This window comes from Nicotiana tabacum, chromosome 6 (assembly GCF_000715075.1).
Source record: "Nicotiana tabacum cultivar K326 chromosome 6, ASM71507v2, whole genome shotgun sequence".
Lineage (NCBI taxonomy): Eukaryota > Viridiplantae > Streptophyta > Magnoliopsida > Solanales > Solanaceae > Nicotiana > Nicotiana tabacum.
This window is the reverse complement of record NC_134085.1, coordinates 23,887,886-23,901,141: the sequence shown is the minus strand read 5'-3', so window position 1 is coordinate 23,901,141 and position 13,256 is coordinate 23,887,886. Positions and strand designations below refer to the sequence as shown.

Here is a 13,256-nt window from a genome sequence, read left to right as displayed (position 1 = left end):
AAATGGTGTAGTATTTTTGGTCTTGTTTTAGAGGAAAGAGCATGAAATTTGAGTCTAATTTTGTTTGGTCTTAATTGAAAAGGCCCAATTTGGAAAGCCCAAAATATTGAGCCCATACCCATTCCCCTATTGATCTAACCTAATTCATATCCCCTATAAAATAATACCTAATTCCAAAATCAAAAAAGGGGAGACTTAGACTAAAACAAAAACTTCAGCCATCTTTGGACCCTTTTTAGCAGAGCTCTTCCAATGGAGAATCCAGCAAAAATTTGAACATATACAAAGCTGCAGAACACCAAAAATGACCCTCCCATCTCCATCTCCCAAGATCCAACATCCACCCTGCCCAAAAACCTATTGTTGTCGGCGCCCCACCACTCCTTCACTCTAGAGCCAACGAAAAATCAACCATACCCACAAATAGAAATGGGAGGAGATTGAAAACAGAGACAACACATGAAAAATAGAAGCTAAAAATGAATGAGTAAGAGAGATTAAAATGACCACTGCTGGCCACCGTTGTTCGCCGGAACTGTGTGGTTTCAATCGAAAACTTCGAATATACTTAATCTGACTAAAGAAAGGAAAGGAAAAGAAGACCTCGACTCTGCTCTATTTTCCAAAAACGAAGCATAAATTCTGTTTTGTGGTCTGAGTTTTGAAAGAATACGGGCTGGCTCGAGTTTGTCACCATTTGAGAGTCAAGGTTGCCGGATTTTCGGTTGATGGTCTTGTCCGTGGTTTGCCCGAGCATTAGGAATCGTTCTCATTTAGCTAAGGTCCATTTCTTGAACTCTTAAATTTGGATCTTTATGTCAAAATTTATTTTGTATTATTTTGAGTTATGCATGAATAAATTGTGGCAGTATTAACATTGTTATATTTGTCGAACTTCTTCCTAGTTTAAACTTCATTTGATACAAAAGCATTTTTCTTTTTGTGGCAAGATTGAAAAGCATGATAGACAGAAAGGAAATCAACATACAGTCATATATTTTAACTAAGGATCCAATGACTTGACTCTTCTAAACCTTCCTTCTCCATTTTGTTGGCGCAATTACAAGGTCGTTTACTCCCTGATGCAATCTTTAGATCTTAAGTTTTGAATATTCTGCATATCTGTCTACGGAAATGTTTTAAATATTTATGATTTGGTTTCTTCTCTTTTGTGTGTTAGTTGAAATGTAAAGATAATTAGTAGTAACATGTTCGGAAAATATAGTTTGTTAATAGTATAAGATATGGGTTTGATATGTTGAAATTATGTCGTAACAGAGGAACTAGAGCTTGTTTCAAAGGCAGTGTTTGAGTTTAATAATAGTAAGATAAGTTCGGCCATTAGCCTAAATAATTTGTGGTGATCAAATTCCCATTTCTTGTAAAAATAACTCCTTAGTTTATGACCTTACAAACAATCTTAGTTTTAGTAAAACCAATAATTATGAACATTCGTAGTTTGCTTTAGGCGCGATATAATAAATCATCATAGTTATGGATACGGTTCCCGTGACATAGTTGTGATACGTAATCCCCAATCCGGGTGTGACTTTCATGTGACCCGGCTCCAATTTCGAACCTTACTAAAATACACATGTTGTAGATTGTGTGTACGGTTCCCCTGATACGATTCGACATGTACAAAAACAAACAAGTGCACAACATAGTGGCTTGTTCAACAAATTCCATAATTGTTTAAATAAATAAAAGCGGTTAAAAGTTAAAACATGCACAGTAGGTTTTAAAACATGTAATAAGTTAGATAATTAGGCCAATTAATAATAGTTGAGTGACCGTGCTAAAACCACGGAACTCGGGAATGCCTAACACCTTCTCTCGGATTAACAGAATTCCTTATCCAGTCTTCTGTATTCGCGAACCAAAAAATGGAGTCAATCTTCCTCAATTCGGGATTTTAAACTGGTGACTTGGGACACCATAAATTATCCCAAGTGGCGATTCTGATTTGAAATAAATAATCCCGCTTCGATTATTGTCACTTTAATTGGAAAACTCCCTTATATCCCCTCGGGTGGTAAAAAGGAGGTGTGATAGCTACAAACTGTGTCAACAAATGCATTGCACCCCTCAAGTCCTGATCTGATGGAAGCGGAGGGGTAATTAGATGTGCGGTCTCCCTATGAATCTCCTCAGGTGGGGGAGGAGCCGGTAATGACTGAGTAGGGGTCTCTTCCTGGGCATCAGATTGGGCCCCATCTACTGGGGGTACCCTGCTAGTCCCCTCACCTACTACATCTCTCTTTTGGCTATCCGTAGTCTTCCTAGTCACCGTCATCTGTGCATGCAACGACAACAAGTAATTTTAACTCAAATTTTATATAACTCAGTTCTACAGCACGATTTAGATTTGAAAGAAAGGTAACCAACTCCTAAATGCCCTGTAGTCCCCTACTTATATAATATAGTGCACCACACATCTATAAACAAGACCCTACTAAACATGACTTGTAGACTCCCAAGGACAGAACTGCTTTGATACCACTTTTGTCATGCCCCGAACCTAGGGGCGAGACCGGCACTCGGTGCCTCACCTATCCTTGCATACCACTTGCGACTAAGAGACTCTGAACATATAATGTCATACTTTGGCCATGGGCCACATTACAAGATAATTTGCGAAGCAAAATATAAAACTGAATGGAAACTAACGCTGACTAATGTCAATATAAAGCTGGGTCGGCAAGGCCGTCATAACTACTACAACTGACAAGCAACAAAATATACATACTGGGCCTACAAGCCAGACATACTGCACAAACTGACAGGATATGTCTACAAGCCTCTACTGATAGATGTACTGTGATCGGAATAGGGCCCTAACCTACCCATAGCCTATATGCATATATACACAAGATGTACACAAAACTTCTAGACTAGGAAACTCTGAAGGACGTGGAGCTTACCAATAAAGTTGAACTCGGGCAACACCTACTGAAGAGGTCTACCCGTCTGTCTGTCTGGACTGCACGCATGAAGTGCAGCGTCCCCCGGAAAAAGGGATATTAGTACGAAATAATGAACCGAGTATGCAAGGAAATAATATAGCTGAAAGCTGAAACTGAACTGATAATATAATAACTGAAAGTCAAAGATAATCTGAAAATATGCTTACCGGCTGATACTGACTCAACTCACTCAATATAGCAAGTAAAATAGTTGTCCGGCCCTATAAGGCTCGGTATATATATAAAACTGCTTTGTCATAGTAGGCTCGCACATAGCCGCTCGTCCATACTAGGCTTTGTATCTCGGCCATGCTGCACTCGCTCATAGGTGCTCGACCACAGTAGGCTCAGTATATAACTTACCATTTGATCAGAGGTTGCCCAATAGAGGCATGCCCATCGATTATAGATCTATGGTAATGAAAATACTATAATACTATATATATATATATATAGATTCTCTGCTCTCTTAACTGGAAGAAGGAAATACTCAATTGAATATGAAGTCCCGAGAAGGAGAATACAACTTACGAGACTAGGAAAATATACATAAATTCCGAGATATGAATTTTTCTTTATGCCTCGTTATCAGACTCGTGTAATTACAAGATCATGCCAAAATGAAAGAAGGTCGTAGCCTTAACATATCCGGAGTAGGAAAAAATCCGTATGATATTCTTGCGAAGGATTACACCGTACTCCCTTAATATTGCAAAATCTCTGTTTGATTTATTGAAGATCCGTACCCTTCTACGTTAACTGCCGGTTGCCTTCTCCGTTAGCTTCAGATTTCCCACATGTAGAGTTCTTTGTTATCCTCTTAATCGTTCAAAGATGTGTATCTTTGAATTGTTCATATTCAAAGATATGTAACCTTCTAGGATTTAATAATTCCTAATATTGGAAGATAAGTATCTTTTGATTGTTAAAAGATTTGTAGCTTTTACTAATTACATGGCTTATCTTGGAATTGGTTGCCACCTAATCTAATATGATTAAGAGTCATTTATTTTGTTAGTGGCTTGCTGCCACGTGGGGTTAGAGTGGGGTTTTAATCTTATCCCAAACTCACTAGTTAATTAGGTAATATCATGTTACCCGATAATTAATCAATTACCCATATAATTAAGAATTGTCTCAAATTACTTAAACTACTACTTATTTTTAATACCCCTTTTACGTCATACTATCATGGTCATATGGTACTTTGTGTGGTACTAGTCCATAAATATCGAGTATTATCGCTCGGCCCGTAATTTATCCCAAATCGATAACCTTCAACGAAACTCATTTTCTTTGATTAGTTTATCATTTTTCTTCACGGCACTTACTTGTTGCTTGATATAAATAGCATAAATTTTATAATCTCAAAACAATCTCATCCCCGAGTCTATGTCAATTAACTAAAGACGAAACTTCAACGTACAAGAAATGTGATATGTAGCATCGAGATTTGTTGATTCCCCCAGTGATTATAAAGTACTCTATTTCGAAGGTTTCAGACCTTTGAGCATATTTGGAGCTATGGAGCTCGGATTGAAGCGATTTTCAACACATGGATTGGATAAGTTTTCTCTACTTGGTTTTGATTATATTTCATGAATCTATCCTCATTTTTGGTTTTTGGTTGATGATTTCAAAAGAGAAATTGGAGGGGTTTGTCAAAAATATCATAAAGTCAATTTTCGAGTTTTGAGCAGTGATTCGGAGTTAGATTTGAGTGAAACTAGTATGGTTGAACTCGTAATTGAATAGATTGTCGGATTTTGTGAGTTTTGTCGGGTTCCGAGGTACGGGCCCAGGTTTGACCTTTTGGTCGATTTTGGGCTTTTGATTAAAGATTCGACCTTTATCATTTGGAGTTATTTCCTTTAGCATTATTTGATGTTACTGAATTACTTTTGGCTAGTTTTGAGTCATTCGGAGGTTAGTACGCGTGGAATGATATTTTTGGAGCATCGTTTGGTTTGCTTTATTTTAGATTTGGCTTGTTCGAGGTAAGTAGCACTTCTAAACTTGGTGATGAGGGTATGAAACCCCGAAATTTGTGTTATGTGATTGATGTTGAGGTGATGCACATGCTAGGTGACGGGCGTATGGGCGTGCACCGTAGAAATGGTGATTTAGTCTATTTATGGGGCTGTGTAGCTATCTTATCTGAATATTTTCACTGTACTCTATGTGTTAGAGAACCTGAGCTGTAATTTATGCTAGAAATCATGATTAGGCTATATGATGGTACTAGTGGGACCCACAGTAGTCGTTCTTTTCTATTGAGTTATTTGTTTGATTGCAGTTATGTACTCAGTCGCATTCACATTACATATCATATCTCAGTCTCTGTTATCGTATGTTGTCACATCCCGTATTATTGATTAGTGCTGCTTAGCATGAGTGTTGTGAGCCCAAGAGACTAGAGAGATTGATGACTGAGTGAGGCCGAGGGCCTGTGGTGAGTAATATTTATAGGATCGGGTTGCACGCTGCAGCAAGCTTTATTGATTCATACCAGGATTTGGCTTATTATAGCGCTTGGGCTGGAGCGGCCCCTCCGGTGCCTGCACATCCACAGTGGGCGCAATGCTAGCAGTTATTTACATTGGGCTGAATCTGCCTTGGATTTATTTATGTTTGGGGGGGAGGGGGGAGGGATCTGCCCTGTACAGTACTGAGTGACTGAGTGTGTTGATTATTGAGAATGATGAGTGAGAATACGAGACAGTGAGATTGAGTACTCTGAAAGTGTGAGTACATGAGTTCATTACTAAGATGCATTGCATTTTGACATGTATATTTGAGATACATGCATAGAGATGCATTTCTTCATGCTACCTTTTGTTGACATTTATGATTTCACTTGTTTATCAATATATAGGTATAGAGATATACTTTCCTCATGCTATCTGAAAATGAAACATCTTAATTATTGTTACAATTTTCAAACTTACTCATATTTTTGGTTATTTGGTGAAAGGAATTGAGCTTTACGGACATCTTTGAAAAACATGCCTATTTTCCCGTAACTGTGAACTAGCTGAGCATCATACCTCTGAGTTATTTTTCTTGCACTATTTTTATTATCTTGTTATAAACTATTGTTTTTTATTGGAGTTGGACTCTGACCCTTGTCCCAGCTCGTCACTACTTTCAACCTGAGTTTAGGTTTGTTACTTATTGAGTACATGGGGTCGGTTGTATTCATACTATACTTTTGTACCTTGCGTGCAGGTGTTGGACGTTGATGTTGTTGCGTACGGCAGGAGCTGGATCTGAAGATGTATCTGCATTCCAGTTATTAATATCACTTGTCCTTGGTAGCATTAGATTCGAGTTCTGTTCATTTACATTTCAAACAGATGTTGTAATTATTTTAATTCAGTCTTGTAAAAATCCAAAATCTGATTAGCACTACCAGTCATTAGGAATTCTTTTGTATAATAGTTCAGTTGTATTACTATTCTTCTTTTAATAAATTTATTTGAACTGATTTATTATTAACTGACTTACCTAGCAAGTTGAGTTAGGTGTCATCACAGCTAGTTGGTATAATGCCTAGTTATGTTTTTGCGAGTTGAAGGATGAAGAAACTTTGGGTTGATAACAGGTAGTATCTTTTTGATTAACCTGTTGATTGAATTATAATGAAGTCCAATGCAAAAGAATCCAAACTTTTCCATGGAATTTTCAAAGCACATATATTATCGTACTTTGTTGGTTGAAGATGAAAGAAATTAGTTTTTATTCCTTTAAAAAAAGCACAGCTTTGTCATCTTTACTACTTAAATTTTCACTTAAAAGGAAATAACTTTAAGAATATTATATAATTTATACATGAATTACTTTCAATAAACTTTTGACAACACATCTAGAATATTTTAAGTCCATTGAGCATTAAAAACTTCTAATTTTATGGTTCTTTTTGCAAATGTAAGTATCCTACTGTGATAAAATCTTTGAAAAATAATAATAAGACAAATGTGAATTAAGACAAAGCAATAACTAGAACTTGCCTCCATTGTTGGTCAAGGCGAAATTCTAAAACAATGCTAATTTTGAAAAATGAATTAGGCTATCTTTGAACCGATTGACCCTTTCTTTATAACCACCAACTAAAATATATCCTCAGTATCCAAATTTGTTTGAGCTTTATTACTATTACTTTCTTCTTTCAAACCTCATCACCAGGAGCCCCACACAAAAAAAAAAATTGAGATTTTTTTTAAAAACCCATTTGTACTTTTTCCTAGCTATGGTAATGAGTATTGAACAATGAAAACTTGTACATAAGAAAAACAAAAGTATAAAAAGAAAGGAAAAAAATTGAAAAAACGGAATATCTATAGATAATATTGCAAAGAGGGTTTATATTAAGTATAACCCTCGTGAGTTTAAATTCATATGCAAAAATCATCAAGCTTATAAAATCAAGCTAGCAAAGAGATAAGTCACTATAAATATTCTTGTATCCTACCAAGCCCTCAATCCAACATTACAAGTCAATAAAAGTCCTAAGAGATTCTAAAGTTAGTATTGATCTACATTCGTGGAGATTGACAAGAAAGGCAAACCTATGATTTATTGTAAATAATTGATTTCACGAAGTCTTGATTCTTTTTAAATACAAAGATAACTAACAGTGATACTTACAGAGTAAAAATGGAAATATAGACAAAGCAAGTTATACAAAGTTCAAAGGAACTAAAATCTCTAAGTGAAGTCATTAGTTTTTGCTAAGTTATGAGTGTATAGATTTATATTCCTAAAAAATATATTTCTTCTTTATTGTATAGTCTTTCCTCGAGGACGAGCAAATGTTTAAGTGAGGGAGAATTGATAAGTGTATTTTACTTAATTTTTAATATATAATTTTCTCTGTAAAAATAAAGAAATTATCATATTCTTCCCTAATTTTTAGTAAATTATGTAGGAAAGACTACAAAGCAAGTGATGCAGAATCAAGGAAGATTTTTAGAAATAGCACACCAAAGGAGAAGAGTAAGCTGTGATGGAGTGAATAAACAAGGCACCTAGAAGACAATGTACGGATCGGGACTTTCATAACAGACCCATAACTGATCCATAACCAAGATTCATAATCAACCCACAACGGAACTCATAACCAAAGCATAACTAGTTATGGAGTGGTTATAAAATGGACGTCTCAGAAATTCGGAAAGGGCGTCGAGTAAAGGAGAGCTCAGCGGACAATTTGTAACGACCCGACCGGTCGTTTCATGAGTTACCGCTCCGTTTTCCCCATTTCTACTTCTTATTGTCTTGTTCAGCTGTATTATATGTTATCGGTTTGATTGGTTAGGGTTCGGAAAGGTTTGGTAAGGTTTGAGATACTTAGTCTCTTTTGAGTAAGCTTAAGTTGGAAAAGTCAACTGGATGTTGACTTATGTGAATAAGGGCTCGGATGTGAATTACGATGGTTCGGATAGCTTCGAGATATGATTTGGGATTGAGGAGCGTGATTGGAATGGGATTTGGAGGTCCGGAGTAAATTTAGGCTTGAATTGGCGAAATTGAAATTTTGGTGTTTTCCGGTTGATAGGTGAGATTTTGATATAGGGGTCGGAATGGAATTCTGAGAGTTGCAGTAGGTCTGTTGTGTCATTTGGGATGTGTGTGTAAAATTTTAGGTCATTCGAACGTGGTTTGATAGACTTTTTGATCAAAAGCAGAATTCGGAAGATTTTTAGAATCTTAGGCTTGAATCCAATGCAATTTGGTTGATTCGATATTATTTGAGGTGTTTTGAAGATTGGTATAAATTTGGATAGTGATATGTGACTTGTTTGTGCTTTTTGTTGAGGTCCCGGGTGCCTCGGGTGATTTCGGGTGGTTGACGGAAGGTTAGGAATTGAGAGTTTGCAGCTGAAGTTTTATGGTTGATGTCACAACCGCATCTGCAGTTATGAGGCCGCAGGAGCGATTCCCGCAGATGCGGAAGCAAGCCGCAAAAGCGGCCAATAGGTGAGTCAGGTGGAGCCGCAGAAGTTGATGTTTGGACGCATCTGCGATGGCGCATGTGCGAGATATTGATCGCAGGTGCGGTCCCAGACCTTTAAGTGAAAACCGAAGGTGCGGTGGGCTAGACCGCAGAAGCGGGAAATGACCGCAAGTACGGAATCCCTAGGTCAGAAGGTGTAAATTACACCCTTCGCAATTTTTGGCCATTTTTCTCAATATTTCATTCGGGGTGAAGCTTTTGGGAGCCATTTCAAGGGAGATTTTCAGAGGGATTCATTGAAGTAAGGCCATTGGTTCCTAAGCTCGTTATTATGGTGATTTTTATCGTTGTTAGCATAAAATTTAAGGGAAAATCAATGGTAAATTGAGGGTTAGGGCTTGGTTAATTGGAGAGCTTTGAGTGGTGATTTGAGGGACTATTTGAGGTCCAATTTTGGTACTTTTGGTGTGAATGAACTCGTGGCGAGATAAGGATTTTATTGATGTAAAATTTGTCGAATTCCGAGATGTGGGCCCGAGGGTTGGGTTTGGTCAATTTCGGATTTTGTGTTGTAATTTGGTATGGGTTTCACTCCTTTAGCGTATATTGATGGTTATGAACTGCTTTTGGTTAGATTCGTTGCATTCGGAGGCCGATTGAAGAGGAAAAGGCATCGTGGGCTAGAGTTTTGGCTTGACTTGATGTAAGTAACGCTTCCAACCTTGGTTTTGCGGGTTTGAAACCCCGAACGATGTGTTCTATGACTATTATGAAGGTGACACTATGCCAAGTGACGGGCGTGTGGGCGTGCATAGTGAGAAATGCGGCTTGGATCATTCCATGGCACTGCTTAGCTACTCTTTTATGTTGATATCTGTGTTGTAATCATGTGATCAAGTTGATAAGATGCAAATCATGTTAATTATCATGTTAAGGCTTTACGCCAACACTGTTGAGACCCGATAGGTCGTTTTTTGCTATCATATCATTAGAGTCATGTATATTCTATACTCAGCCATGTTCATGCATATTATATCATGCCTCAGTCTTGATTATTGCTATTTGACATATCATTTCATTGTTCAGGCTTGTATTATGACATTTTAGCCCGTGTGTGAGACTGGAGAGTATTGACTGAGTGAGGCTGAGAGCCGAATATTGATTGACAGTATGGGATCGGGCTGCAAGCCGCAGCAACGATATTGATCATACCTTCACTGGCATTGATATAGTGCTTAGGCTAAGAGAAGCCCCTCAGGAGTCTTTACACCCCAGTGAGCGTAGTAGATGATTATATTGAGGGATAGATCTTCCCTGGACATGGATCTTGTCCGAAGTACTATACCGGGAGATGGATCTTCTCCGAGACGCTGGATCGGCTTGTGTCCTTGGTACTGAATGATGCAGTCAGTGATATATATTCTGGGATGGACCTTCCCTGGGCCAGATGGCCATATACAGTACCGAGTGGTTGAGCACTTGTGAGTGGAGGTTGTGGAACATTGATCATACTAGTGTGCATTGGTACATATATGAAATCTATGAGTTTTGAACTCTTTTTACTGATCAGTTGCATCTATTACTGTTGAGTTTTACATGAACTGTAAGCATGTCTATATTTCTGTTCTGTTAATTGCTATTTGCCTATTGAGGTTTGGTCTGTCACTACCTATCAGTCCACAGGTTGGACTTGTTACTTACTAAGTTGGTGTACTCACGTTACCCCTGCACCTTGTGTGCACATCCAGGTGTATCTGGTCACGGTAGCGGGTTGCTGATCTTTTTTGTGCGGATGTAACGGCCCGACCGGTTGTTTTGAGCTTTTGTACTTCTCTTGCCAGTTCTCAGGAATGACTTGCCCCATGTGATGTATCATAACTTATTTAAATTGTTGTCTTTGGTTTTCAGGGTAATCGGAATGAATTTGGAAGAACAGTTCTCAATTTGAAGCTTAAAATTTGAAAGGTTTGACCAAGTTTTGACTTGTTAGTAGATGACCTCGGATTGAAATTTTTATGATTTGGTTAGCTCCATCAGGTGATTTGGGACTTAGGAGAGTGATCGGAATGCATTTTAGAAGTCTGTGGAAGGTTTAGGCTTGAATTGGCGAAATTGAGATTTTTGCGTTTTCCGGTTGATAGGTGAGATTTTGAAATAAGGGTCAGAATGGAATTCCGGAAGTGGAAGTAGCTCCGTTGTATCATTTGGGATGTGTGTGCAAAATTTCAGGTCATTCGGACGAGGTTTGGTTGGGTTTTTTATCAAAAGCGTAATTTAGAAGATTTGGAATTCCTAGGCTTGAACCCGATGCAAATTTGGTGTTTCGATGTTGGTTTGAGTGTTCTGAAGGTTGGGACAAGTTTGAATGATGTTATGGGATATGTTGGCATGTTTGGTTAAGGTCCCGAGGGCCTCGGGTGAGTTTCGGGTGGTCAATCAGACCATTTTATGTTGTTTGGAATTGCAGAAAAACAGCTGAAGTGTTGCAGAGAGTTAGACATTCGCATTCGCGAGTAGGTCGTCGCGTTCGCGAAGGGTTAGTTGGTGAAGGCTGGAATTTTAGCCTTCATGTTCGTGAGGAAGGCTCCGCGTTCACGAAGGGCTGAGTGTTTGGTCATTGCGTTCGCAAGTGAAGCTCCGCGATCGCGTAGAGGAAAGTGGTCAGCTGGGTTTGAGGTCAAGTTATTCATCGTGTTCGCTGGTGAAGGGGTGTGTTGGCGAAGAGCTGTCTGAGGAAGCATCACGTTCGCGATGGGCAGGTCGCGATCGCGAAGAGGAGTTTTTGGTCAATGTTATTTTGTGCTTCGCGAACGCGAGGCGTTTACTGCGTTCGCGAAGAAGGAAATGAGGCCTGGGCAGAATGTTTAAATAGTCGTCTTGTCCGTGATTTTTGGGCTAACTTTCACCATTTTTGGGCGACTTTGGAGCTTTTTGAGAGGATGTGAAGACGGATTCAAGAGATAACACCTGAAGGTAAAAATTTTGAACTCAATACTCGATTCTTGTGTGAATTCTACCTAATTAATCATGGAATTTAAGTCTAGTATTGAAAAACTAGGGCTTGTAATTGGAGACCTAGAATTTGGGATTTGAGGGGTCGTTTGTAGTTGGATTTTGGTACTTTCGATATGTATGAACTCATAAGAGGATAGGGATTTTATTGATGTGACTTTTATCGGGTTACGAGACGTGGTCCCGAGGGCCGGGTTTGAGCAATTTCGGGATTTCTTTATGTAGATTGGATATTTTCGAGTGGGCTTTTTCTCCTTAGCACATTTTAATGGTTATGTACTGATTATGGCTAGATTTGGAGCATCCGAAGGTCGATTCGTGAGGGAAAAGGCATCGCGGGCTAGAGTTTGGACCGGATCAAGGTAAATAATGATTGTAATGTTGTCCTGAGGGTATGAAACCCCGGATTTCACATCGTTGTGCTACTTTGAGGTGACGCACATGCTAGATGACGAGCGTGGAGTCGTGCACCATTGGGGATTGTGACTTGCTCCGTCCCGTACGACTTTTAAGTCGCATATTTGATTTGAAATCTTGTGATATGTCATATTTTAGAGATTGATATTATATTTGTGGGATGTATGCCATATTTGGGGCCTTTTGCCGACCTGTTGAGACTCTTAGGGATATTTTCACTATTTTTCCTCACTCTATTTGTTTTGAAAGCATATCCTCAGTCATGTTTTACCTGTTTATTGTTTAATCTGGTTTTATCACTTTACTTCTTAAAATGTGAAAACTGTTTGGGCTGAGTTCCCTGTTTTACTGATGGTCCGAGTGATTGTGAGGTTGATGACTGAGATAGACCGAGGGTCTAATTGTGAGGTTGATGACTGAGATAGACCTAGGGTCTGATTGTGAGGTTAATGACTGAGGGAGACCGAGGGTCTAGTTGTGAAGATTATATATTTATGGATCGGGTTGCACGCCGCAGCGATATAGCGTTGGGCTGTAGGAGCGATTACTATATGGTACTTATTGAGTATGAGTGCTGAGTGTGAGTGCTGAGTGTGAGCACTGATTGGTGAGAGTTGAGTCTCGAGTGACTGAGAGGCTTTCCCGAGGGGCTGTATACATATATGAGTGATGCTTTGCCCGAGGGGCTTATTTTTATGAAATTGTTGTTTCCACTCCTCTTTATACTGAGCCTCTATTAGAAATGTTGAACAAATGCTTTTAAATAACATTCATTTAAGCTGGAGTTTTTATGAGATGTTCGGAATTTAAGCACTGATTTGGCTTTGTTATTTCCACTGAGATTTTTAAGATATGAGGTGCTTATGATTCCTGTTTTGCCCGAGGGGCTGTATACGAACTATGTT

At 38.6% G+C, this 13,256-nt stretch overlaps 1 long non-coding RNA gene across 1 annotated transcript; it reads left to right on the top strand.

Annotated features, from left to right (window-relative positions):
• Nucleotides 1-263: 263 nt before the first annotated feature.
• Nucleotides 264-6,425, top strand: LOC107798518 (uncharacterized). The gene is made up of 2 exons (XR_001650905.2): nucleotides 264-782; nucleotides 6,195-6,425. It is a non-coding gene; the product is annotated as an uncharacterized LOC107798518 (long non-coding RNA).
• Nucleotides 6,426-13,256: the final 6,831 nt, after the last annotated feature.